The 22,713-nt window shown below is 45.7% G+C and overlaps 1 protein-coding gene across 2 annotated transcripts in view; it reads right to left on the bottom strand.

Annotated features, from left to right (window-relative positions):
- The window catches only part of LOC144510112 (pleckstrin homology domain-containing family A member 2-like), a 130,153-nt gene that overhangs the window by 65,202 nt on the left and 42,238 nt on the right, over nt 1-22,713 (bottom strand). The gene's annotated exons all lie outside the window — the stretch shown is intronic.

The raw sequence follows: 22,713 nt of genomic DNA on the forward strand, positions 1-22,713 counted from the left end.
ATGTCAAACGAGGAGAGGCTCAATGACTACGTGTCGGTGAGCTAGTTGAACCTGAGGCTGAAGAACTCCAGCTCCTCCTGACCCACAAGCAGTGCTGTAAAGGCTATTACCCCATGGGTCGGGTCCTTCTGGCTTCCTTTTATCTTGTGGAGATGCCGGCGTTGGACTGGGGTAAACACAGTAAGAAGTTTAACAACACCAGGTTAAAGTCCAACAGGTTTATTTGGTAGCAAAAGCCACACAAGCTTTCGGAGCTCCAAGCCCCTTCTTCAGGTGAGTGGGAATTCCCACTCACCTGAAGAAGGGGCTTGGAGCTCCGAAAGCTTGTGTGGCTTTTGCTACCAAATAAACCTGTTGGACTTTAACCTGGTGTTGTTAAACTTCTTACTTCCTTTTATCTGCCAGGGTTCCCGAGCTCCAGAAAATGCACATTCCGTGGGTTAAAAATAAACACCTTGCTTAAAAGATTTTACTGACTGAGCAGTCTCCGGAGAACAGATTGGTTCAGTTGCCCTGCCGACCCAGGATGGGCTTGAGAATTTTAAAATGTCACTTTTCTACCTATCCTAAACTCATCAGTCCCTGGGGTTAAAATCATCCCCAAGGTATTGTCTCACATCACTTGTAAAATGACACAGGCCCTTTGATTTGATTTGATTTATTATTGTCACATGAATTAGTATACAGTGAAAAGTATTGTTTCTTACGGACTATACAGACAAAGCATACCGTTCATAGAGAAGGAAAGGAGAGAGCGCAGAATGTCGTGTTACAGTCATAGCTAGGGTGCAGAGAAAGATCAACTTAATGCGAGGTAGGTTCACTCAAAGTCTGATGGTAGCAGGGAAGAAGCTGTTCTTGAGTCTGTTGATAGGTGTCCTCAGACTTTTGTATCTTTTCTCCGACAGAAGAAGGTGGAAGAAGGCCCTCTCCAAGTGCTTGGCTAAGGTGCAGTTGTAAAATGTAGAGAGGCTGCAGTGAGAGGCAACCTCGGCTAGTGAGTGGGCCGCAAGATTGAAATCGGGCTTGTTCACTAACCATCACCCCATGAATGAGATCAAATACATTTAATAACAGGCCAAATATTTTGTAACGAGTCACAGAACATGCTCAGTCATTCATATCTTAAGAGGGCTATCATCAACTTCCAATGGTAAGTAACAAAATAAATATTTGATTTGATTTATTGGAAAAGTATTGTTTCTTGTGTGCTATACAGGCAAAACATACTGTTCATAGAGTACATCAGGGAGAAGGAAAGGAGAGGGTGCAGAATGTAGTGTTGCAGCGACAGGTGGGGTGCAGAGAAAGATCAGCTTAATATAGGATAGGACCATTGAAAAGTCTGATGGCAGCAGAGAAGAAGCAGTTCTTGAGTCAGTTGGTACGTGATCTCAGACTTTTGTATCTTTTTCCCGACGGAAGAAGGTGGAAGAGAGAATGTCCGGGTTGCATGGGGTCTTGGATGAGGCTGGCTGCTTTGCCGAGGCAGCAGGAAGTGTAGACGGAGTCAATGGATGGGAGGCTGGTTTGCGTGATGGGCTGGGCTACATTCACAACCCTTTGTAGTTTCCCGTGGTCTTGGTCAGAGCAGGAGCCGTAATTACGCTCTGAGGACGCTGAGGGAGGACATGGCTATCACAGTCAATGTCATGTGGACATAAACAGTTCAAGCTCACGTGGTACAGTTGGCATGGTGGGGGAGGAGGAAGGCAGAGGAATTCCTGGGAGTTGCTCAGCTGATTAGGAAACCACAGTGAAAGCGCAAAGCTTGCAGCTGTAACCAGAACAATTACGCCTCAGCCACAACCTTACTGTAACTAACCCTGTGTAATGTGGAAGTTCAGTCCTTCTCCATCTGCACAATGCAACAAGAATGTAAAGACAGTCAGCACGGCAGTGCTGCACACTCCTTACATTCCACTGGGGTACACTGGACCAAGAGATGACCCTTACAGAGGTCAGCTGATAGTCTAAAGGGTAATTATGTCACCGGATGACATCTAATAATTGTCTCCTGAGCACAGTGCAGTGTTGGAGCTAATGGCGTGAGAATCTATTGAGGAACAGCTGTTGATGCCATTGAAACAAAGCAGGAAGTCCAAGTGAGCTTGAATGTAACATCAAGTTTTTTTTATACACTTTAGAGACATCGAAACAAGAAGGATGAGGAGGCCATTTGGCCCTTCAAGCCTGCTCCACCATTTATTTCGATCATGGCTGATCATCAAATTCAATACCCTGATTCCCCCCCCATCTCCCCTTATCCCTTGAGCCCCAAGAGCTATAGAGACATTACTTGAGAAGGATTGGAATTGAGATCAGAATGGTTCAGTTTCGCAAGTTGGCTACGCTGATCAGGACATTCCTCTCAAATCCCCATCACCTCCTCACACCCTCACCACCTCTGCTCAGCTCCCCCCCAACCCCCGTCCATCCATCCCCGCCCCCTCATTCTGTTTCCTACATGTTCTGAGCTAATCTCAATCAGGGTGTCAACAGAGAGGGCAGTAAAATATGCCCCAAGTACCCTGGAGAGCTGATACAACTGCTCCTAACCCAGCCCTTACTCCGTTCACAATAGGAAGCATGGTCCCAGAGGTAAATGGTTGAAGGGCAAATGTGGGTCTGCAAAATTATCCCACAACTTCAGAAGCAGAGTAGAGAGAAAACAGCACTGAACGTAAGCAGAACCATCAACCTCCCAACCTCAGTCTTCCTTCAAAATATTTACTTGCATCAATCAAAATCGAAGTTTTCTTCTCATATTTCTTCCCTTGGGTTTCAGAAATAAGGAGATCAGGTTTGAGCTGTGTTCAATGAGATTGCTTTGGACCTGGCCAGGAGCTTCCTGATTGACTGTGAGTGTTACAAATCAGTAAGGGGAAAGTCGGCCAGGAACTGGATTTGGTTATTTTGTCTCCCACGTTAGCGGACCAACACCTTCTTGAAGGGCTCACCAAGAAATGATGGCCACTTTCCCAAGATGTCGGAGGGCAACTCGAAGTCATGAATCACACCCAATGAAGGAAGCCGATGCATTTAGGAGGGCCAGAAAGGAAGGAACGAACTTGAAATTGAACAAAATGGTGGCACAGTGGTTAGCATTGCTGTCTCACAGCGCCAGGAACCCAGGTTTGATTCCGGCCTTGGGTTACTGTCACTGTGGAGTTTGCATGTCCTCCCCGGGTCTGCGTGGGTTTCCTCCGGGTGCTCCGGTTTCCTCCCACACTCCAAAGATGTGCCGGTTAGGTGCATTGGTCATGCTAAATTGCCCCTTAATATCCCAAGATGTGTAGGTTAGGGGGATTAGTGGGGTAAATACGTGGGGTTACTGGGATGGGGCTTGGGTGGGGTGCTCTGTTGGAGAGTTGGTGCAAACTTGATGGGCCAAATGGCCACTTTCTGCACTGCAGGGATTGTATGATTCTAAAAAAAGATCATTAAGCAGGGAACAGACAATAGAGTTACTTCAGCTTTCTGGTGTCAGGATTCTGGGGATAATAAGCATTCCTGGAGATCTCTCATTCGATACTTAATTCATCTCAACTCAAACTTCTCATTATTTACAGATATCTGATATTTTATGTGTGAAATAAATCCCACAATAGTCTTCACTGGAATCATGGGCTGCCTTTTCTTAAAATTGATTTTGCTTTTTGGTGATCTTCTCTAGATCCGCCAGCTCTTAGGCCAACACAGCTCTGTAGCGGACACCTTGATTGTCCATCACTTTGTTCAAGGAGAGGTGACATCAGATCACCCTTCAATGCCACCCATTGACATTCAAACCACAATTAGGAACTCATCTGGTAATGAGCTGTATCCATGAGCCCACATCTGATGCCACTGTGGTACTCCACAGAAACTTCAGCAAAACACAGAAACTGCAAACATGTGTGTGTGTGTCTCTCTCTCTCTCTAGGTTTCCCCTAACCCCTCACTTACATTCCTCAAAGAAATTTCTCATCACCACATGTTCTGGGTATGATAATGCAGCGGTTATGTTACAATTACTGGAAGGGTAATTCAGAAGTCTCCATTATAAAGTGCACAAGAATGTCAACAATCTCACCACATTCGTTTGAAAATGTGAACTAGCTCCCCCCCCAAAAAACCCAACCTGCTAAAAAGCCTGTCATGGTATCGCGAAAAAGTGACCATGAAGTTATTTAAAATCCAACTGGTTCACCAATGCCCTTTCAAGAAAGAAGAGTCCCAAATTCCCCATCCACATTCCTGACATATGACTGTTCCCTGAAAGTTTAAAGTGTATTTATTAGTGTCACATGTCGGCTTACATTCGCACTGCAATGAAATTACCGTGAAAATCCCCTAGTCACCTCACTCCGGTGCCTGTTCGGGGACACTGAGGGAGAATTTAGGGAGAATGCACCTAAACCACATAGAATCACAGAATCCCGACAGTGCAGAAGAAGGCCCATGGAGTCTGCACCGACCACAGTCCCACCCAGGCCCGATCCTGTAACCCCACGTAATTTCCCTGTTAACTCCCTGACACTAAGGGCCAATTTACCATGGCCAATCAACCTAACCCGCACATCTTTGGGAGTGTGGGAGGAAACAGGGGCACCCGGAGGAAACCCACGCAGACGCGGGGAGAACGTGCAAACGCCACACAGGCCTGAGGCCTGAATTGAACCTGCGTCCCTGGCGCCATTGCCAACCACTGTGCCGCCCGTCTTTGGAGTGTGGGAGGAAATCGGAGAACCCCGGAGGAAACCCACGCAGACACGGGGAGAATGTGTAAACTCTGCACAGACAGTGACCCAATCCGGGAACCGAACCCGAGTCCCTGACGCCGTGAGGTAGCAGTGCTAACCACTGTGTCACCATGAAGTGGCTTAACAAGGTATCAAACCGCTGAAATAATAGTGATCTGGACAACAAAGGCTGGCTTTACTGTGATGCTCACTCACATCCTAAAAGCTGATAAAACTTTTTTAAAAAAGTCAGCTCACTCCAATGTGCGGCTCGCAAGCAAAGTGGTATCTTGATCTTCTGACAGGAAACGGCAGCAGTGACCACCACCCCCCTCCTCCAATTCCCGCTACAGGCCAGGGCCATTAAATAACTGAGCAGAGAACTTTCTCTCAGAGTGAGAAGGATTCATGTGACAGCCAGGACGTGAACCCATTGCTACGTGATTGAGAGGCTGGTACATACCAGGTAGAGCCACAGTCAGGGCCCTCCCCAAGGCAGGTGAAGTAAAGTTCTCCTCTCTGCCTTTACAATGACTGCCGTAACATGACGTTTCCAACGACACTTGGACTTGAGCCCAGGGTTCAGGGAGTTTATCACAGGTGCTTATTTCTTTTGTTTCACCTGTCAAGGGGGATGTTGGCAGTCACTGAATTCAATCCCATGCACCGCCTCCTTTACCTCAACATTTTACATTCGAGTGAGGCAACGCGGAAGAAACACCTTTTGTCACCCGACGCTTGTTAATTCTTTTCGTTTTGACCTCAATTTTTATGAAGGCACGGGGAAACATTCCCCATTGCTGCTCAGAACGTGTGAGAGAAATTTAGCTGTTCAGAGTCCATTTATGTCAGATGCGCACAGGTTGTACATTCCAACAACCACTTGCTTTTAAAGTGTTGTTCGAGTTAAAATAGATACAAGCTGCAGAAACTGAGCACCAGTCGCATCAAAGGACAGTACAGGACATTGCACAGGAGGCCGGACCACGGAATAAAGACACCGTGGTAACTTGCTCATGCTACCTAACCCAAAATCTTGTATAAAAATATCCCCTTTGAAGCTCCTAAGACATATTGTGCTAATTGCTTGATAAAGACTGCTTCTTCTGATGCCTCCCTTTGTTGTGCTGCAATTTACTCCTGATGGTACCAATTTCACACACAATCATAGAATCCCAACAATACAGAAGCAGGCCATTTGGCCCTTCGAGTCTGCACCGACTCTCCAGAGCATCCCACCCAGGCCCGATCCACATAATCCCATGTATTTACCCTGCTAATCATCGGGTCTTGGAGGTTCACAGCATGGAAACAGGCCCTTCGGCCCAACTTGTCCATGCCGCCCTTTTTTTTTAAAAAACATGAAGTTAGTCCAATTGCCCGCGTTTGGCCCATACCCCTCTATATCCATCTTTTCCCAGGGTCGAAGGGTCAATTACTTGGGGGCAGAGGTTGGGAGTGAGAGGGGGAATGTTTAAAAGAGATGTATGGGGCATGTTTTTCACACAGAAGGTGGTGAATGCCTGCAGCTCGCTGCCAGAGGTGGTGGTGGAAGCAGGTTTTATAACAACGTTCAAAAGGCATCTGGATAGGTGCATGAATAAGCAAGGAATAGAGGGATATGGACCACATAGAGGCAGGAAAATATTACATTAGAGAGGCATCTGTGTCAGCACAGACTTGGTGGGCCAAAGGGCCTGTTCCTGTGCTGTACTGATATTTGTTCTTACCCATGTAATTGTCTAAATGCTTTTTAAAAGACAAAATTGTACCCGTCTCTATACTACCTCTGGCTGCTTGTTCCAGACACTCACCACCCTGTGTGTGAAAAAATTGCCCCTCTGGACCTTTTGTACCTCTCCCCTCTCACCTTAAACCTATGCTCTCTCCACTACCTTTGGGAAAAGATGTTGACGATTTACCTTATCTGTGCCCCTCATTATTTTATAGACCTCTATAAGATCACCCCCCCAGTCTCGTACGGTCCAGCGAAAAACTTCCCAGTCTACCCAACCTCTCCTTATAACTCAAACTGTCAAGTCCCAGTAGCTCCGAGTAATCTGTTCTGCACTCTTTCGAGTTTACTAAAATCCTTTCTCTAATGGGTGACCAGAATTGTACACAGTTTTCCAAGTTGGCCTTACCAGTGTCTTGTACAACTTCAACAAGACATCCCAACCCTTGTATTCAATGTTCTGACCGATGAAACCAAGCATGCTGAATGCCTTCTTCACCACTCTGTCCACCTGTGACACTTCTTTCAAGGAGCTATGAACCTGTACTCCTAGATCTCTTTGTTCTATAACTCTCCCCGACACCCTACCATTAACTGTGTAGGTCCTGCCCCAATTCGATCTACCAAAATGCATCACCTCGCATTTATCTAAATTAAACTCCATCTGCCATTCATCGGCCCAATTGATCCAGATCCCGTTGCAATGCTGGATAACCTTTTTCACTGTCCACTATTGCATCAATCTGGTGTCATCTGCAAATTTACTAAAAATACCTCGAACATTCTCATCCAAATCATTAATATAAATAACAAATAACAGTGGACCAAGCACTAATCCCTGAGGCACACCGCTAAAAAACAACCCTCTACATCCACCCTATGTCCTCTGTCATCAGTACCACACTCTGTCATCAAGCCAATTTTATATACAATAGGCTACTTCACCCTAGATCCCGTGAGATTTAACCTTATGCAACAACCTACCATGCGATACCTTGTCAAAAGCCTTGCTAAAGTCCATGTAGACAATGTCAATTGCACTGCCCTCATCTACTTTCCTGGTTACCCCTTCAAAAAACTCAATCAAATTCATGAGACATGATTTTCCACTCACAAAGCCATGCTCACTGTTCCGAATCAGCCCTTCACTCTCTAAATGCTTGTAGATCCTGCCTCTCAGAATACCTTCCAACAACTTACCTACCACAGATGTGAAGCTCAACGGCCTGTAGTTCCCAAGTGTTTCCCTGCAGCCCTTCTTAAACAAAGGCACAATATTTGCCACCCTCCAATCTTCAGGCACCTTACCAGTGGCTGTCGATGATTCAAATATCTCTGCTAGGTGACCCGCAATTTCCTCCCTAACCTCCCACAATGTCCCGGGATACACTTCATCAGGTCCCGGGGATTTAGCTATCTTGATGCGCTTTAAGACTTCCAGCACTTCCTTCTCTGTAACACGTACACTTCTCAAGACATCACTATTTATTTCCCCAAGTTCCCTAACATCTATGTAAGTAAGGTACTGATGAGAAATATTCATTTAGGATCTCACCCATCTCTTGTGGATCCTCACATAGATGACCTTGTTGATCCTTAAGAGGCCCTACTCTCTCCCTAGTTGCTCTTTTGGCTTTTATGTATTTGTAGAAGCTCTTTGGATTCTCCTTTGCCTTATCTGCCAAAGCAATCTCATATCCCCTTTTTGCCCTCCAGATTTCTCTCTTAACTCTACTCCTACACCCTCTACACTCTTCAATGGATTCACTTGATCGCAGCTGCCTAAACATGTCATGTACATCCTTCTTCTTGACCAGGGCCTCACCCAGGGTTCCCTATTTCTACCAGCCTTGCCCTTCACTCTGAAAGGAATGTGCTTACCCCGAACCCTGGTTAACACACTCTTGAAAGCCTCCCACTTATCAGACGTCCCTTTGCCTGCCAACAGACTCCCCCAATCAATTTTTGGAAGTTCCTGCCTGATACCATCAAAATTGGCCTTGCCCCAATTTAGAATTTTAACTTTTGGGCCAGACCCTATCATTCTCCATAACTATCTTAAAACTAATGGAATTATGGTCACTGGTCTCAAAGTGATCCCTCACTAACACTTCCTTATTCCTCCTGAATACACTCAACAAATGTTTCCCTATCCAAGCCGCAAATACTATGGCTGTCCCAGTAAATGTTGGGAAAGTTAAAATCTCCTACTATTACCACCCTATTTTTCTTGGAGCTATCTGTAATCTCCTGACATATTTGCTCCTCAATTTCCTGCTGACTGTTTGTGGGCCTATAGCACAATCCTATCAAAGTGATTTCCCCCTTCTTATTTCTCAGTTCTACCCATATAGACTCAGTGGCGGAACCCTCAGATATATCCCCTCTCAGTACGGCCGTGATGTTTTCCCTGATCAAAAACGCAACTCCCCCTCCTCTCTTACATCCTGTTCTATCTTTCCTATAGCATCTGTACCCTGGAACATTGAGCTGCCAGTTCTGTCCCTCCCTTAGCCATGTTTCAGTAATAGCGATAATATCTCCCTAACCTACACATCTTGGGACACTAAGGGGCAATTTAGTATGGCCACTCCATCTAACCTGCATATCTTCGGACTGTGGGAGGAAACCGGAGCACCTGGAGGAAACCCACGCAGACACGGAGAGAATGTCCAAACTCTACACAGTCACCCAAAGCCAGAATTGAACCCGGGTCACTGGCGCTGTGAGGCAGCAGTGCTAACCGCTGTGCCACTGTACTGTGCCAGCTTGTTGTCTCTAGGCATCAAAAATCTCTCTTGGACCTTCTCCACCTTCAATCCAAAGACTTCAACAATGAAACTCAGCAGGCTATTTGACTAAAAGAGTCATCACTACCTCAGTCCCTGATCTCATCCAAACACCCATTTCCAAAAAGGGGCTGGTGGATAGCAATCCGACTGGAACCTCAGCTTGGTTCATTCCTAACGAGGAGATCACTAAACACAGGTCACACCCAGGATCAAAGAGTTTGGTGGTAATATCCAAAGCATTTGAACTGAACTATTTTTCTCCTCATTTCAGTCAGGAAGAGTTTGGTGGGTTCTTCCAGATCTGCATTCAAATTCGGGAAGCCTGGGGAGTAAGCAGATTAGGGCGGCACGGTGGCACAGTGGTTTGCACTGCTGCCTCACAGTGCCAAGGACCTGGGTTCAATTCCCGGCTTGGGTCACTGTCTGTGTGGAGTCTGCACGTTCTCCCCGTGTCTGCATGGGTTTCCTCCAGGTGCTCCGGTTCCCTCCCACAGTCCAAAGACGTGCGGGTTAGGTGGATTGGCCATGCTAAATTGCCCCTTAGTGTCAGGGGGACTAGCTGGGGTAAATGCATGGGGTTATGGGGATAGGGCCTGGGTGGGATTGTGGTCAGTGCCGCGTCAATGGGCCAAACGGCCACCTTCTGCACTGGAGGATTCCATGATGAAAGAGAGGATACAGCAGAGATCTTTTATCGCGCTAGATTCCATTTTCAAACATGCAAATTCATCCTGATTGCCTGTGCAAGAACAGTGCTGTCATTATCTCCTGGGGGGCGTGAGTTTATAGCTGGAGAACACAAAACGTGTTTTATCGAGCGAGCTTATCTTACAGTCCAGATGTTTTTCTGCAGTCTCTCCAATTTTATGGGAGTCAGAAACAGTGGGTTCTTTCATGGACAGCCCATTGTGGAGTAAAGCGGCACTTCATGCCCCAACAGAATACTTTAGAGAATTGATATTATCTCTGAACTCCTGCCCGAGAAAATAAAATGCTTTAAATATCATATTGGCCAACGCCTTTTGAGCTGGGGTGGCAATGGCACAGTGGACAAATAATCCAGAGACCCAGGGTAATCATCTGGAGACCCGGGTTCAAATCCCACTGTGTTGGTGAAATTTCAATTTAACAAAAAAAATCTGGAATGATGATTCTAATAGTTGTTGTTAAAACCAATTTGCTTGATTAATGTCCTTTTGGGAAGGCAAATCTACCGTCCTTACCCAGTCTGGCCTACATGTGACTCCAGATCCACAGCAATGTGGTAGACTCTTAAATGCCCTCTGAAATGGCCCAGCCAGCCGCTCAGTTCAGGGGCAATTAGGGATAGACAGTAGGCGCTGGCCCAGCCAGCGACGCACACAGCCCATGAAAGGATTTATTTTTGAAACCTATCATTTTTGGTCATTCCTCACCCCTTCACCAGCTGAGAGCAGTGATCATTCTGAAACCTGCCACAACACACGTCAATGATGTCAGCGAGTTCCCATTCCGATGAGTGAAGAACTGCATCAAGGGGCCTGATTGGCCATCCTCCTTGAAACCAACAGTTGTCGGAACAAAAGCTCTGGGCCACCACCAGTGGATGACGGCAGCTATTTATTGACAGGCAGAAAGTCTATTTAAATCTACTCAGTCCAGGGAATAACTGCGGGTTTAAAGCCCATACCTCTCCTTTGAACCGTGCGCGATCCCACTGTATTGGACGGGGAGTCTCGTGGCCTCCGAGATTTGCCAAAACTGTGTCTCCTCCCCCGCCCGACCTCCAATAACGGCAGACCGCATTTCCTGCTGTCTAACTTTAGGAACATCATTGTAATAAATTTGCATCTCATTAGGGTGCCCACCCATGTGAATCATGCCCCCCATGTCAACGTTAAGTCCCATGGTGGCATGCTTTCAGAATGGCATGATTCACAACTGTCATCAAAAGGCGTGTGCCTGCCAGCCTGAACTTTGAGGGGAACTCAGATGAGTGCGCAGAATTTAGTGCAGCACTCATTAAGATCCCAACACAAAGAAGCAGCTCTATGGATTCAGGGTGGCGAGGGGCTCAGAGGCGAGTGCCCACAGCAGTTACATAGAATCCCTACAGTACAGAAGGAGGCCATTCAGCCCATTGAGTCTGTACCAACCACTTCCCAGCCATGCCCTATTCCCGTAACCCCGCACATTTACCCTGCTAATCCCCCCGAAACTAGGGCCAATCAACCTAACCTGCACGTCTTTGGACTGTGGGAGGAAACCGGAGCACCCGGACGAAACCCACGCAGACACGGGGAGAAAGTGCAGACTCCACACAGACAGTGATCCCAGGCCGGAGCTGGGTACCTAGCGCTGTGCGGCAGCAGTGCTAACCCCTGTGCCACTGTGCCGCCCTTCTCCATGGCTGGCCTGTGGTGCAGAGCAAGGTCAGCGTTGAAGGTGGGGGGGTACATTGGGCCATACAATTGGCAATGCATTTCATGATCGGGCATTCTTCTGCAGCTGAGACGGTTTAAGATCAGCTGCATTGCCATGCTTGGAATCTGGCCTCTGAAGCAATTATGTCCACTCGAGCAACACTAATTCCTGAGAGTATCAGTGGCTGTTCCTGCAGTGTTAACCCCTCGAATGCAGACTTCAAAATCAACCAAGTGTTACAAGACTGCAGAGAACCATTGTGTGACTGGGCAAGTCTGAGGATCCTCTGGCGACAGGTTGGCATGTACCACTCACTCAGGGCACTCTGAACACTCAGCATTATATAGGCATGGAACATTAATCCTCATTGTTCAAGCAAACCGCTCAGCCTGGGAGGGCAGGTTAGGCTAATGCCAGTGTGTGTGCTGAGAACACAGGATATAATTGGGCGGTCGAAGCTGCCATCACTCACTCTGCCAATGTGGTGAAGACGAGATATAGGAGGAGGTTTGGTCAAAGAGCTGACAAGTGGCCATCCATCTGGTGGCCAGAACTCTCCAGAAACTTCCTATCAATTGAGCAGCACCCTACAATGAGAGTGTCTGGATCAGTGAAGCTTTAATGCCAGGGCAGGTGAATCACAGGCTGCCCCGCCAGCAATGGGACGTTAAACCCATGCCTACTTATTTTTTGCCACACGATGCGGCAGAAAAAGCCGCCATTGGCGTTGGCAGGTCTAACACCGCTTTTGCCGCCCAACATCAGACATTCCCGATTTCTGGGGTGATTCTGCCCTTAGTGGAAAGCGCTTTATCCATGCAATACAATGATGGACAAGGAAAAGCCTTCTGGTCCAGTCCATCCCTTCCCAAACCATCCCCGCAGGAGACAACAAACCCAATTCAAACCCAGTTTGAGGGTGAGGAGTCGGGGAAAGTCCTCTCTGACAACTCCATAGTGATTGAAGATCAAGAGCAGAGAGGACCACGTAGGCCCCAATAATTCTATGCAGAGTGAAGCCTTGGGCCAAGGTGACGCTTCTCACAGCCAGAAACAGATCCAGCTCGCTCATATTGCTAAGATGATGTGCACCCGCTTCAACTCATTTTATTTATTAACAGGATGTGGGTATTGTTGACAAGACCAGCATTTATCACCTATCCTTAATTGCCCATGAGCAGGTGGTGGTGAACTGCCTTCTTCAATGCAAGTGAGTGGTTTTTTTTTTAAGGGCGGCACGGTGGCACAGTGGTTAGCACTGCTGCCTCAGTGCGAGGGACCCAGGTTCAATTCCAGGTCACTGTCTGTTTGCACTTCCTCCCCGTGTCTGAGTGGGTTTCCTCTGGGTGCTCCGGTTTCCTCCCACAGTCCAAAGACGTGTGGGTTAGGTTGAATGGTCATGCTAAATTGACCTCAGTGTCAGGGGGATTAGCACGGTAAATGTGTGGGGTTACGGGAATAGGACCTGGGTGGGATTGTGGTTGGTACAGACTTGATGGGCCGAATGGCCTCCTTTTGCACTGTAGGGATTCTATGATTCTATAAGCTGTGTCAGAGGGCTTTTAAGAGTCAAACCAGATTTCTATGGGTCTAGACTCACATATTGGCCATACCAGGTAAAAACAATGGATTTGTTCCCGAAAAGACATAAGTAACCAGATAGATTTTTCTGAACATTTGATAGTTCCATTGCTCTACTTTTTAGTTTCAGATTCTTTTAGTTAAATTTCTATTCCCCAGTGGCCTGGAGGATGGAATTTTACTCATGTCTCTAGCTTATTAATCTAGGGGGAGGCGATGGCCTATTATTGCTAGACTATTAATCCAGAAACTCAGCTAATGTTCTGGGGACCCGGGTTCGAATCCCGCCACAGCAGATGGTGGAATTTGAATTCAATAAAAACTATCTGGAATTAAGAATCCACTGACGACCATGAAACCATTGTCGGAAAAACCCATCTGGGTCACTAATGTCCTTTATGGAAGGAAATCTGCCATCCTTACCCGGTCTGGCCTACATGTGACTCCAGAGCCACAGCAATGTGGTTGACTCTCAACTGCCCTCTGAAATGGCCTAGCCAAGGGCAACTAGGGATGGGCAGTAAACACTGGCCAACCAGTGATGACCATGAATGTTAGCCAATCGATGCACAAAAAGTTAATTTGTCTCTATCATGTGATCATGACCATTGAGATCACGTGTTCAATGACAGTGTCCATTTCTCACTGTTTATTGTCCAATCAGGCCACATATGGATTTTCAACTGACCAGATGTGCCACACAACTTACACAGGGCCACACTGCAACTTACTTTCCACTGAGAGTTTAGTACAGGCACAAGACATGTTCAGTGTTGGTTTGGGGGCTTGTAAATGGAATATGTCATCATTTATTGTGGTTTGTAACACTGTTCTACAACTGTATTTGTTAATCCAAAACAAAGGCAGAAGTGTTTTGTTCCCTGCTTGTTTTGCCTGGTTTCCTGCCTTCACTTCAACTTTTCTGTCAGCAAGCCGACCTGCTTTGTCTCAGTCTGGCGAATATTTGGAGAACTTCGGTTGTCAGAGTTGGTTACCGCTGTGGGCCGTAAATATCAACATAAATCAGGCTTTCTTCGGGGAATTTTTCCCCCACTTGCAGGGGACAAGTAAATGTATCACAGATGCCAATATTTCTGACTGGCTACGGAATCTGAACTCTGATGAAAAGTCGAGCTGTTGGGGATTTCCTGAAACCCCCTCAATTTGAAATCCTGCTCAGGCATGGAGTGGAACTTGGAATCAAGTTACTCAAACCTAATTCGCTTTGAACAAATCAGTGCCGGCTTACACAGAAACAAGGAAGATAGGAGCAGGAGGAGGCCATTCGGCCCTTCGAGCCTGCTCCGCCATTCATCACGATCATGGCTGATCGTCCAACTCAATAGTCTAATCCTGCTTTCTCCCCATAACCTTTGATCCCGTTCGCCCCAAGTGCTATATCCAGCCGCCTCTTCAATACATTCAATGTTTTGGCATCAACTACTTCCTGTGGTAATGAATTCCACAGGCTCACCACTCTTTGGGTGAAGAAATATCTCCTCATCTCCGTCCTAAATCCCGAATTCTCAGACTGTGACCCCTGGTTCTGGACTCCCCCATCATCAGGAACATCTCCCTGCATCCACCCTGTCTAGTCCTGTTAGTATTTTATAAGTCTTTATGAGATGTCCCCCCCCTCATTCGTCTGAACTCCAGTGAAAACAATCCTAACCTAGTCAATCTCTCCTCATACATCAGTCCCGCCATCCCAGAAATTAGCTGGAATCGCTGCACTCCCTCAAGAGCAAGAACATCCTTCCTCGGAAAAGGGGACCAAAACTGCACACAATACTCCAGGTGTGGCCTCACCAAGGCCCTGTATAATTGCAACAACCCATCCCTGCTCCTGTACTCAAAACCTCTCGCAATTAAGGTTATTATGAAGGTTGTAATTAAATGAAGGTCATTTATTAACCCCCATTTTTCCAAGTGCCAATTCATTTTGTCATCCGATTATTGTCTCTCTAAAGTTTTCGTACCTCTATTGTTGGGCTGACTGACCTGAAAATTGCCCTGTTGGTCCCTCTCCTCCCACAATATGAACTGGGGCGTCACATTTGCAATCCCCCAGCCCTCCCCATATCCAAGGGGCATTGGAATAATGTGACCAGAGCCTTCACAATTAACTTCTCTTTAATAAGCCAGAAAATCTCCCACCATGGACTGGATGACTTTTTCTTGAAATGTCGAGGACAACCAACCTTTGAGGTACCTCCTCCACATAAATTTATCCTGTCCCATTTATCGGTGACCTCCTTTCACAATTATATGCAGCATCATCTTACTGAAGACAGATGTAAAAAGTCACTTAATACTTCAGCCATGCTCTCTGCCTCCACGAGAAGATCTTTATGGCCCCCCATTCAACCCCATCTTTCCTTTTTAATGTTTATATATTTAGAAAAGGACTTTTGGGTTCCCTTTTATGTTACTCATTAATTTATTCTCATCCACTCTCTTTGCCCCTCTTATTCCCTAGTTCTCCTCTGTACTTGCTTGTTTTCGACAGAATTACAAGCCGACTGTTTATCATTCTCCTTTCTGTTCCATTTTAACCAGTAAGTCCTTAGGGATCCAGCTAACTCTCGCTTGGATTCCCCTCCTTACCCTCCTCTCGTGGGAATGTGTCTCGAACTATCTTCCCTTTGAAGGCTTCCAATTGCGATTTTAGTTTACCACCCAGTCTCTGATTCCAAACCACTGGGCCAAATCCTTTTGACAAAGGATCACCTGGACTCGAAACGTCAGCTCTTTTCTCTCCTTACAGATGCTGCCAGACCTGCTGAGATTTTCCAGCGTTTTCTCTTTTGGCCCAAATCCCTCCTCCACTGACTGAAATTAGCCGTCTCCAACTGATTATTTTCCTTGTCCTGTCCCATAACTGCCCTAAACTTACTGGTAATGTGATTGGTTTCCTAATACTCTCCCCCACTACTTCATTTCCTGGAATCATAGAATCCTACAGTGCAGAAGGAGGCCATTCGGCCCATTGAGTCTGCACCAACCACAATCCCAACCAGACCCTATCCCCGTAACCCCATGCATTTACCCTAGCTAGTCCCCCTGACACTAAGGGACAATTTAACATGGACAATCCACCTAAACCTCACATCTTTGGTCTGTGGGATAAGTGCATTCAAAATTTAAGAGTTAAACAGAACAACGAAACCCTACAAATATTTAGCACAAAGGTTTACAAGTTTAAAACGCTTTGGGGGGGGGGAGCATAGAATGATTTTAAAAAATACAAAGCAGAAATAATTGTAGCAACAATAATAGTAGCAACGTACATTTGAAATATTATCCATATTTTTCCAATGAATTTAACAGAATAGAGGTCATAGGACAGTTATCAGCCCAAAGAGTGCATCATCGTCTGATGATATGACTCAATATAACTATTATTCACAAAGCAATATCAGAATACAAAATATTAAATGTTCATAAAATAAAAAGATTGAGTTTTTGGAAGTTATCTTCAACTTCCTACTTGGGCTGGAAACACATTAATTAAGAACATTCTTCTACACATTTCAGGAATTCTCCCCGCTCTTTGCATTGTTATCTTTCAGTTTATATCAGGATAGTCAAAGTTCCCATCATCAATAAAGTTCTTGTATCTGCTATCTGCCTGCAAACCCGTCCGTCTATCTCCATCCCACTATTTGGTGATCTATCATCTACACCCAACAATGTTATAGTTCCTTTGTTGTTCCTTAAGTATAACCAAATATCTTTCCAATATTATCATCCCTTTCTAAGGTTGTATGGTATATATTATCCTACATCTTTACTTTCTTATTTTTCCTGACTAAATTATATACCTTACCTGACGAAGGAGCAGCGCTCCGAAAGCTGGTGGCTTTTGCTACCAAATAAACATGTTGGACTTTAACCTGGTGTTGTGAGACTTCTTAATGTGCATTTTTGTTGCCAGAGATCCTCCTGTCTCTCCCTCCCTCTCTTCTAATATCCTTTTCTTGGGTTGACACCCATTTAAAAAATAAAGTGGACCTTTGCCATGTTTCTTGTCTGTGTGAAAGGCAAGTTCTTGTTGAGGGAGGTATCTATCACCTTCAGGAGATTGGGCAAGGGAGGTACACTGAAGTGATTTAAAAAAGACAAGACACATTCATCGCGACTGATGTTATCATGTGGTAAAGATGACCTTAAGAAAAGTTATATTTGCTCTAGGCGTGTGTATATGTCAGCAAGACGTGTCAGACAAAGTTTTGACCACAGAAACTTGGCTTCTGTCACATTTTGATGCTTTTTGCAAGGCCTTATTTGAATGAGGAGGGGCCTAAACATTTCTGGTGTGACAATCACCCAGTTTTCCACAACCTCGGGTAAAAATAGAAGTGGGTCAATTTTTTTAAATTACTCTGCACTGTAGTCGTCCGGGTCACTTTTGACTAAGCTTGTGGCTCTTTGTGTTCGGGAATACTGATATATTTTGGGGGGCTTTGTGCCAGCATCTCTGCATTATTGCTCAAAGAAAGGAATACACTGGAAACATAGTCACAGATGGAGTGAAAATATGATTCATGAAGCTGCACCAGAGAGATAACAAGTCTGATTTTGTTAGTACCATTTCAAAGGGTTCATCCCTATATTTTAGAATCATAGAATCCCTACAGTGCAGAAGGAGGCTATTCGGCCCATCAAGCCTGCACTGTCAACAATCCCACCCAGGCCCTATTCCGGTAACCCCACATATTTACCCTGCTAATCCCCCTGACACTCAGGGGCAACTTATCTTTCCAGTCCACCTAACATCTTGGGAGGAAACCAGAGCATCCGGAGGATGCCCACACGGACACGGGGAGAACGTGCAAACTCCGCACAGACAGTGAGCCGAGGCCGGGAATCGAACCTGGGGCCCCCGGGCACTGTGAGGCAGCAGTGCTAACCCACTGTGCCACCGTGCCACCCTAATCTGGGCAAAAGAATAATTTTTCTTTCTTTGAATCTCTTCTGAGGTCAAGTGCAGGGTAAAAGTGGTTCCATTCTGCCCAACACATTGTTCAAATCCAGTGGGTGAGGATCACACCTGTGTGAGATTGATATCTCTGCACCAGTTGGAGGCCACACATGGGGGAGGGGGGGTGGGGGTGGAGAGAGGGGGGGGGGAGGGGGGCAAGGGAGTGAGTGAAGTGCTGCCAATTTGTTTTGTCTCTTGACCAGTCTTGTGGGGGTTTTTACACCTGTGAGTAAGCAGATCGAAACCACCAAATCTCATTCCATTGACAGCTTCTTTATTTTCAAATCCATATGTGGAATGTGTCTCAACACATTCTGAATTAATCCCGACAATTAAACTATTTATATCGTGGATGGTTTCACCAACTGGAGGGACAGGAAAGCCCCTTCAAGCGAGACAACAAAAAACAACTGCTTACATTTACAAAGCACATTAAATGCAGTGAAGCTTCCCAACGAGCGTAACAAGAGCTATACAAGTTAAAACAAAGATCATTTTTTTGTGTTTTTGATGCCGAGCTATGGAAGAATTCACAACAGGTGACCAAACGCTTGGTCAAAGAGGTAGGTTTGAAGGATGGTCTTAAAAAGAGGGGAGAGAGAGAGAGGATCAGAGAGGAAATTCCAAAGCTTTGGGTTGTGGCAACTGAAGGCGTAGCCGGTGACTGAGCCAGAATTGGAGGACGGAAGAGATCTTGAAGGCTGGAGGAGGTTACAGAGATTGGGAGGAACAAAGTCAAGGATGGATTTGAAGACAAGGGCGAGAATTCTCCAACTGAGGTGTTGACGTCTCGGTGTGCCATTGTAGACCAGTGACGACAAGGATGATTGATGTATGTACAAAACTTGGCGCAAGTTAAAAGAGTTTTGGATATGTTAAATTTTATATAGAGTGAAAGATGGGAGATCGACCAGTAGAACATTAAATAGTCTAGACTAGAGGAAACAAAGACATGGATGAGAGTTTCAGCGGTAGATGAGCCAAGGCAGGAGTAGAGTCAGATGATATTTGATTTGATTTGATTTATTATTGTCACATGTTGGGATATAGTGAAAAGTATTGTTTCTTGTGCGCTATGCAAAGCATACCATTCATAGAGTACATGCAGGAGAAGGAAATGATAGGGTGCAGAATAAAGTGTTGCGGTTACAGATATGGTGAAGAGAACGATCAGTGTAATATATATTATGGAGATGGGAGTACGTGGTTTTGGTGATGGAGCAGATTTGGAGTTTCGAAGTTCATCCCTGGGTCAAATATGGCACCAGGATTGCAAACAAGCCGGACTCAGCTGCCAGGTTGATAATGCTCCTGGGAAATCTCAAAGGCACTATATAAATGCAAGTAGATGTAATTTTCTTTCGACTGGACCAGTCATTTGCACAGTGGTACCGGAAAAGGAAAGGCAGGTTGTCACTGTTTGTGGCCACATCATAACCTCTCACACCACTTGTTGGGCTGTGAAGAAGCAATGAATCTACAATTGGTTTGGTAATCGGAAACACAGGTTGTTATTCCTTCGACCCTAACGGCATCCAGATGAGATGATGATGTTACATATCTTGTTAATCAACTGCGTTTTATCTGTGCGTTAAATCATTTGGATAGTGACACATCGAAACATCAGACAATGTTGGGAATATCTGCTGGATTTGCAGCAGCCGTGTGGGATAATGCATTGCAGATGCTACACAGTCAAGCGTCCAGAATCTCTGGAGCAAATTAATTTATGGAGAGAGGGAAATGAAGACTGAATTTCAATCCCCGCTATTGTCTGGCAATTTAGTTTCTTCTTTGGCAGAACATATCAAAGTACCCCAATGGGACTTGGCTTCCTAGAATGGAAATATGGAGCTGTAAAAAAACATTGGCAGGTTTTACGAAGTGAAGGTCACCACTAGCTCTGAAAGGGTATGTCCTGTAAGGATAAGCACTTGTCACTTCCCAACCTTTAACCTTTCGGTCACTCTAACAACTGCATGTCATAATTTTGCCTCAACTGAATACTTCTATACTGTAGATTTAAGGCCCCAACTATTGGTGATACAGTCAGTAAGGAAATGTGATTGGGTCCAGCAGCAATCAAGATAAATTCAGTGCAGTATAGTTATTCCAAAGATGTGCGGGCTAGGTTGATTGGCCATGGAAAGTTGCCCCTTAGTGTCAGGGAGACTAGCAGTGTAGATATGTGTGGGGATAGGGTCTGGGTGGGATTGTGGTCAGCATGGGCTCGATGGGCCAAATGGCCTCCTGTAGGGATTCTATGATTCCTGGATCAGTGAGAATTGGCCAAGACAAGGTCAGTGAGACGAAATTATAATGGGTAAAAGCAAATGACTGCGGATGCTAGAATCTGAAACCAAAAGAGAAAATGCTGGAAAATCTCAGCGGGTCTGGCAGCATCTGTAAGGAGAGAAAAGAGCTGACGCTTCGAGTCCAGGTGACCCTTTGTCAAAGCTGGGCTTTGTCAAAGGGTCATCTGGACTCAGAACGTCAACATTTCGAACCCCAAACTAAAGTCACTGCCCTAATCTCTCCACGTAATAATTTGCTTCAATTATTTATCATCCACTTTCATAAAACAAGGCTTGTGTTCCCTGGCACACAGAAGGTTAAAGGGTGATGCGACTGAGGGGATTTTAGAAAGGAATGAATATGAGAGAGAGAAATCTTTTCTGCTGGTGACAGAGTTGAAGAAGAGAGCTTAATCTTCAAATCAGTTTTAACCTTAAATATCAGTCCATCTCATTCAGGAGAGAAATTAGGAAATAATCCTTCATGCAAAGTGGTACAAGTGTGAAAAGCTCTCCCACCAAACGCAGTAGGTGCAAACACAATTAATAACTTTGAATCTGAGATCAGTAGATTCTCACTCATCAAAGGAGTTGAAGGAAGAGTGGGTGGATAGAGTTAAGATACGGATCAGCTATGATGAGAGCATGAGAAATGAGAACAGGGGTAGATCACACGGCCCACCCAGCCCGTTCCGCCATTCAATACAATCATGGCCGTTCTTGGGCTTCAACTCCTGCCTCCCCCCATATACCTTCATTCCCCGAGAGTCCAAAAATCTGTGCCCCAGCCTTCAATGTACCCAACAATGGAGTATCCATAATCTCTGGGGCAGAGAATTCCAAAGATTCACAACGCCTGGAATGAAGAAATTTCTCCTAATCTGAGTCCTGACTGATCAGCCCCTTATCCTGAGACGGTGCTCCTGTGTTTTAGATTCCCCAACCGGCTGAAACGGTGACCGGGATTTTCCAGAATAGGGTGAGCCACTCAAATATCTGCTGATTCCGATGGGACCAGAAGATCCTACCCTGGGAAGAGGGTGGAAAATTCCAGCCAATCTCCCAGAATTCACCTGATCAGGCCCCTGCAGAAATCTGTACGTTTCAATAAGATTGCCTCTCATTGGTCCAAACGCCAGAGAATATAAGCCCATTTTACTCAGCCCCACATCAGGGGGCAAATCCCTCATCCAATCCGATTAACCTTCACTGTACTGCCTCCAATGAAGGTAAATCCTTTCTTGAATAAAAAACAGAAAATGCTGGAAAGACTCAGCAGGTCTGGCGGCATCTGTGGAGGCAGAAACAAGAATTCGAATATGGACTCGAAACATTAAGTGTTTTTCTCTCTCTGCAGATGCTGCCAGACCTGCCGAGTCTTCCCATCACTTTCCCTTTTTTATTTCAGATTTCCAGCATTTGCAATATTTTTCTTTTATGCGTTCTTGGATGTGGAGACCAAAACTGCACAATACTCCAAACGTGGTCTCACCAAAACCCTGTACAACTGGATCTCATTCAATGGTAGAAATGGCTTGAGGAACTGAATGGCCTTCACCTGTCCCTATCACTGAAAGATACAACAGTCTTTCCCTCAACCATTTCCTGCAGCAGAACTCCAACTTGTTCATATTGTCATTTCCGCTGATCTTTCCCTTCAGTCTCTGAGTGAGAGTTTTAAATGAGTATTATTAAGGATGCAGGTTCTTGGGGCTTTAGGTTGCTGTCGACAACAGGGCGGCATGCTGTGGTTGGCACTGCTGCCTCACAGCGCCTGGGACCCAGGTTCAACTCCCAGCTTGGTCACCGTCTGTGAGGAGTCTGCACATTCTCCCCGTGTCTGCGTGGGTTCCCTCCGGGTGCTCCGGTTTCCTCCCACAGTCCAAAGATGTGCTGGTTAGGTGCATTGGCCGTGCTAAATTCTCCCTCAGTGTACCCGAACAGGAGTGTGGCGACTAGGGGATTTTCACAGTATTTTCATTACAGTGTTAGCCGACTTGCGACTAATAAATAAACTTTACTTTGTCCTGTCTAAGGAGCACATTACTGGGCAGTAAGTTGGAGGTGACCTTAAGGTAAAGAATTCTCGGTGAATAGAAACAAGCATGCAAAACTCTTGACACCTGGATTTACCAAAACATGGCTGCAGTCCTATCTATAAAAAGGTCATACCACAAATAACAATACCAAGGAAAACAAA

The sequence above is a fragment of the Mustelus asterias genome, chromosome 22, assembly GCF_964213995.1.
Source record: "Mustelus asterias chromosome 22, sMusAst1.hap1.1, whole genome shotgun sequence".
Lineage (NCBI taxonomy): Eukaryota > Metazoa > Chordata > Chondrichthyes > Carcharhiniformes > Triakidae > Mustelus > Mustelus asterias.